General features: G+C 38.5%; 1 long non-coding RNA gene across 1 annotated transcript; it reads left to right on the forward strand.

The window, feature by feature from the left end:
* The first annotated feature begins 348 nt into the window (after positions 1-348).
* LOC140974849 (uncharacterized) lies at positions 349-1,602 on the forward strand. The gene is made up of 3 exons (XR_012174886.1): positions 349-445; positions 972-1,031; positions 1,555-1,602. It is a non-coding gene; the product is annotated as an uncharacterized lncRNA (long non-coding RNA).
* The last annotated feature ends 5,261 nt before the right edge of the window (positions 1,603-6,863 follow it).

The raw sequence follows: 6,863 nt of genomic DNA on the forward strand, positions 1-6,863 counted from the left end.
CGTAAATAAGTTTAAAAATAATGAATTAATTTTAAGGGTAAAATGGTAATTAGTGACATATCTTGCTCATATGAAGTCCAAATTATTTGAGATTTGGATATAACATAGAAAACTCAAAGATATAGAAGTTTTATGTTTTGAGTTTTGGAAAATGTGATCGTTTGACTAATGCAAAGGGATACACCGAAGTTAAAATGTTAAATAGTATATATTATATTATTAATATAACATAATATAATATTTAAAAAATATATATATAAAAAGAAGTGTGAGTCGGTGGAATTCATTCCACCAACAATTGAGAACAGAAAGTTACAGAGAAATCGAGAAAGAGAAAGAAAAATAGCATTTCCATTTTTTTTTTCGATCTTGCGACTTATCGGTTTATCTAATCGACGAACCGACTTCAGTTCTAGAATCGTTGACACGAGGTCTTCGATTTGAGGTATAAATTTTATAGTTTTGGTGATGTTTGAAATTCGTCGATTTCTGGAATAAATCTGATAAATTGTTAAATCATACTGAAATTGAAAATTGTTGAATAGTGTATGATTTTAACGAAGTAGAGAAGATTATAGTGGTGTTATTTTGAAAAATTCCTAATTTGTTATAATTAGGGATTTTTAATCGTTGGATTGAGATTGGTGAGTTGTTTGTCAGTTGTTATTAATTCTAATTATATATTCGAAGTCTATGAAGTATAGGCTACACGTTGATATAAAGTTTTTGTAATTTGACGGATGTTGTAAAACAGCCTATTATTTGAAGTTAATTAATTAGGGTGTATTTGATGTTAGTATGGTGAAATAAAATACACCGGAATATTAATTGTTGAACGATAAGAATTTATAATCGAGTTGTAGATTTTGTTGAATTAATTGTTATTGGGCTATTTGCTGTGCTATATTGAGGTTGTTATAATTGTGTTGATACGGTGACAATGATCTGATAATTACTGTTGAATTATTTAGATACATCACTAGCTTCGGGATCAAAAAAATAGCCAGATTATATATATACTCGATTATCAGGTACGTGTTGACGTACGAGCATATGTGGTTATTGTTTAGTATTGATGAATACTATTGCGTTGAACGATTATAAATCACTGGTATTGGGTGATTTGATATTATATCTGTTATTGTTTATTATCGTTGATATTGTTGGTTGTCGTTTGTTGGGAGACGTCACGTTGATGTTGTTCGTTCGACGATATTGCTGTCGCCGGTGTTGGAGTGTGACGTATCGTCGATGTTATTCGTTCAACGATATTGCTGTCGTCGGAGTAGGGGTGGGACGTATCGTTGATGTTATTCGTTCGACGATATTGCTGTCGCCGGTCTTGGGGTACGACGTATCGTCGATGTTGTTGTTGCAGTAGTATGGGAGTGATGACGTTGATATCGTTGGTGGTTTTATTTTCCAGAGACAGCAAAAGGAGTATTTATGTTATTATTCCAGTTATATTTTATATTGTTGATACTATAACTGTTATGTATTACGATGATGATTGTTGTGTATGCTCACCCTTTAGGGGCTGTTTCTGTTGGACAGGTTACAGGACTATGCCGTGAGACAGGATAGTGGTGAAGAGTTAGGTGTGTCTTGTCAAACAGTCCTTTAGGTTAATATTAGATACAAACAGTATAGTTATTGTCTTACTTGCGTTGTATGTGTGTATGTATTATACTGTTTCTGCTGCATTGACGTAGATAGTGTGGTTATTGCACTATTTTGTCGTATATGCATTATATTATTACGTCGTTGAAAAAGAAAATTTTTTATGCATATGACGTCACATGTTGTATGATTACGTGGCGAGGTTTGGGGCGCCACATTTGATGTTCTTGTTATGAAGGAGTTGATAATTAAGATTGGAGCAATTGGGGTATGCTCGTATAAGGACATGTTTAGTCCGAATCACATGGAGATGTGAACCCACGGCTAGTTGTATCAATGAACCATTGAGGGCCACACAAGTACTAGCTTTCTAGATCCCGTTGAGAAGTAAAATAGTTCAATAAGGAAAAATAGAAGTATAACTTCTATAAGAGAATTGTGGGAATGTAGTTTTTAATTTGAGAAAGTGTTCCTAAATTAAAAGTTGGCCAAATGAATAATGTATTTGAAAATTGTGATTTTCTTAAATATTGTTATGGACTAAATTAAATTAATTCAAGTGTTGAATTAATTAAACACTAGTGGGCCTAGTACAGTCCAAATAATTAAATTAATTCTAGTGTTGAATTAATTAAATTACATTGGGCATTGTAGAGCCCAATTAGAATTAATTATTAAATTAGTGGGCTTGATTAAAATCAAGTCAAGGTTAAATGATCTCAAATATGTTTGAGACAATTTTAATAAAAGTCTATGGGCTTTATAATTGTTATAAATTCAAATAGAAATGCATGCATGGGAGGTGAAGAGTTGGGAGACTACTTTTTCAATAATCAAGGCTTGGTATGCTAAAAGTGCTTTTAACTTTTTACACAACCAAGACAACTCATCCTCCCCTTCATTATATCTCACTTGGCCGAAAATTCCAACATTTTTCTCCTTCATTTTTCTCTCATTTTTCTTCTTCAATTGTTGAAGAAAGAAAATACTTCTCATTGAAAAATCCTCTTATTTTTCTAGTGCAAAATTATAGGGGTTCTAGCTTGCAAGTGGTGGGCCTAATCTTGAAGCAAGGAGAGCTTGAAGATTGTCTTGCCATTCAAGAGCTAAGGTGTTTACACCTTATTTGGAGCCATCATCAATCTCAAGAGATTGATAGGTAAAAATCTTAAAAACACCCTATGAATGTCATTTCGTATTTTCTATTTGCTACACATTATAGGCTTAAGGTGTTCGAATTTCTTGCAACAAATATTATTTTGAAACTTTCGTTGCGCATACGGGCACCTTAATCGATCATCTTTCAACTAATGTCTCCATATTTTCAACGCAAAGACAACGACAGCTAACTCAAGATCATGAGTCGGGTAGTTTTTTTTCATGCACTTTCAACTTTCTGGAGGCATAAGCTATAACCCGACCGTGCTGCATCAATACTGCGCCTAAACAGAGCTTAGAAGCATCGGTGTACAACACAAAATTTCCTTGTCTTGCTGGCATTGCTAACACTAGAGATGTGATAAGAGCTTGCTTCAAAGTATCAAAGCTCTTCTGACACTCTCCGCTCCATACGAATTTAGCATTCTTCTTAGTCAATGATGTGAGTGGCACTGCAATCAAGGAAAACCTCTGAATAAATTTCTTGTAGTAGCCTGCCAAGCATAGGAAACTATGGAATTCTGACGCATTCTTCGGCTCAATCCATTCTTTAACTGCTTTTACCTTAGCTGGATCAACCTCAATACCACTGCTAGATATTATATGACCCCAAAATGCTACTTTCTCCAACAAGAATTCACACATACTGGATTTTTCATACAACTTGTGACTCTGCAAGACCTGCAAAACTGTACCCAAATGCTGACTCTGCTTCCATGGCTTTTCGAGTAGATAAGAATATCGTCAATGAACACTATGATGAACTGATCTAGGTAGGGCTAAAATACTCGATTCACGAGGTCCATAAAAATTGCTGGAGTATTCGTCAGTCCGAATGAAATTATTAAGAACTCGTAATGCCCATATCTAGTTCTGAAGGCTGTCTTATGAAAATCTTCATCTTTTACCTTCCATTGATGATACCCAGATCGTAGCTCTATCTTAAAGAACATTGTAGCTCCCTGCAACTGATAGAACAAGTCCTCGATCCTTGGTAGTGGGTATTTATTCTTGATCGTTACCTTGTTAAGATCGATACACAACCTCATGCTCCCATATTTCTTCTTAACGAAGAGCACTGGTGCGCCCCATGGTGAAGAACTAGAGCGGATGAATTCTTTATCTAGTAGCTCCTGAATATGATCTTTGAGCTCTAACATCTTAGTTGAAGCTAAACGGTACGGTGCCTTAGAGATTGGCACGGTGCCTGGCACAAGGTCAATGGCAAACTCCACCTCTCTCTCTGGTGGAAGGCCTATGACATCATCAGGAAAACGTCAGGAAAATCTTTGACTATTGGTAAATCAGATATCGACGGAGTGGGCACGTCAGGTGCTGAAATAATGCTAGCCAAGAAAGTCTGACACCCCTTATGAATAAGTCTCCGTGCCTGCATGCAAGAGATCATGCGAGAGATACTCCTCTATCTATCCGGCTCAAAGCGAAATTGCTCCATGTCCAGCGGTCTTACCAGCACTGACCTTTTCTGAAACTAAATCAGAACTCTGTTCTTTGTCAGCCAGTCCATTCCCAAGATAATATCAAATTCTGGCATCGGCAACACAATCAGATCAGTATACACTAGGTGGCCCTGCAGTTCAAGATCAATGTCTCTGACCATGCTAGTAGCTGATAACTCTTCCCCTGACGGGACTGTCACTGAGTAGCTCATGTCGAGTCCAATAGGCTTGACGTCCAGATGATTAGCGAACGTCTCCGAAATAAAAGAGTGTGTGGCCCCGGCATCTATCAAGGCCTTCGTGGCTACTCTCATTATGAAAATATTTCCCGAGATACGTTATCACCACACACGAAACTAACATCCAGAAATACTAATCTTAACCTCATGCATTGTTGGAAATTTCTATCCCAAGTCAAAAAATACGGAACAGCACACTAATAATCCCAAATCAAATTCGAAACATGCATGGCAAAATTAATAAATGCTGAATTAAATAAGTTACTAGTCAGCATGGTCGTATCTGGGTTCGCCTCCTCTGCCTACATGGCGTACACTCTCCCCTGGATAAGCTGCCTCCACTAAGGGCAGTCTCTCAGCATATGGTCGTTAGCTCCATACTTAAAGCATTTGCCCGATCCCCATAAAAACTGTCCTAAATGCTGGCGGTTGCACTTCGGGTGCTCACCGGGCTTCTGAGGAGCCTTCTGCTAAGGAATAGGACTCTTGCCTTTTGGTGGTCCTTGAAATGGCCTCTTGCCCTGCTGTCCTTGCAAAGGCCTCTTGAACTGAGGTCGCTGCTACTGCTGCTGCTGAGGTGCGTGATAGGGCCTCTTGCCCTGCCTATCACTCTCGATGTCCCTTTGATCCTGTTCTGCCGCCAAGGCTCTAGATACAGCGACGACATAGTTAGGAAGACCCACCACTCGAACATCACGGCGTAATATCCGCCGCAACCCATCCATAAAATTCCTCATATTCTCTTGGGCATCATTTGCAATCAGGGGCACAAAGTGACACCCCTTCTCAAACTTCCTGAAAAATTCTGTCACGCTGATGTCTCCTTGTCACAGCGTCATGAACTTCTTGGTCAGGCAGGAGCGTACTTCCTTAGTAAAGTACTTGGAGTAGAATACCTCCCTGAAACCAGTCCAAGTCAGTGTTTGCAAGTTCACTGACACTGATGCGCTCTCCCACCACAGTCTGACGTCTCCTGTCAGCAAGAAAGTAGCACACCTGACCTTGTCTGCATCCTACAGCTCCGAGAACGCAAAGATTACCTCGATGGACTTAATCCATCCCTCCGCTATCATCGGTTCAGTAGTCCCCGAGAACTCTTTCAGATCCATTCTCCTAAACCTATCATAAACGGCCTCTGGTCTGGGCCTCACCCTTGTATCCACTCCAACATTGTTTCCCGCAAACTGTGCAAAGAACTGAGTCATCTTTGCAAGCATTTGAGCCTGCATATATGGCGGTGGGCGAGGAGGAATGGCCTTCCCCCCATCCTAAGCTTCTCTATTCTCATCCCTTGCTCCACGGGTAATCATACGTCTAGGAGGCATACTGTTCCAATATTTACCCAACACGCAAACACAGCATGCATGAACATAATATCTATATCATAAGATGCACGTAATTCGAGCTTAAAACATTTACATGCTGAAATCATGACTTGAATTTTACTACAAGAAAGAATTTAAAACGTTAAAACTTACAGACTTGAGGTGTGACTTCGTGAGCTTCTCGCAATTGGCAGTATACATAACACTTTACCAACAGTAACATACCGTACTGTTAAACATACTTAAATTTTGTGGAAAAATAAAATTTTCTTAAATAAGTAATAAACATTCAAATCGAGATGAAAATAATCTGCTCGTCTAAAAATATTTGAAATGAAAATAATTACACACAAAGTTTCCAAAAAAGTAATCATTTAAACATCGTAATCAATCTCGTGAAAATCAGAGTATTTGAAACATGCATAATGACATAAAAACGTAGGCGGTCCTCGGGTTTAGCCTCCTGCTCAGATCGAGCCGGATCATTGGTCCCCACCCCTCGTCTCCTCATACTCGCCCTCACCTGCATCGATCAAGTCTAGTGATTTTAAAGACTCAACATGTATAAACTGAGAATAAAAAATAATACGTAATAAAAATCACATGCATTTAAAGTAGAGTGTACATACTTGAACTTGAACATACGTACATAAACATAGACGTGCCATCATTTCATAAACATGTTCATAAACATACTTGCATCATACATACTTGAACTTGCATAACATCATTTTTCATAGAGACATGTTTCAAAGCAAGTGACCCATACATAAATGAACCTGATCTGAGTAAACCACAGTACTGGGCTGGCAGGGATGTCCACTACCACATACATGAGATCCTCGGTCATGCTTTACTGGGTGGATTGGTCCCTGGTCATGCTTTACCGCTTTCCAATCCTGATCTAAACCTGATCATGCTTTACCGGGGTGGAGAGGTCCTCGGCCACGTTCACCGACTTCCAAACCTGTTCATATTTGATCACAAGACATTTCGCATACCTAAAAAACATAAAACAATTTCTTTTTGCACGTCGAACATACTTAAAAAGCATCGAGGGC

This window comes from Primulina huaijiensis, chromosome 4, assembly GCF_012295235.1.
Source record: "Primulina huaijiensis isolate GDHJ02 chromosome 4, ASM1229523v2, whole genome shotgun sequence".
Classification (NCBI taxonomy): Eukaryota; Viridiplantae; Streptophyta; class Magnoliopsida; order Lamiales; family Gesneriaceae; genus Primulina; species Primulina huaijiensis.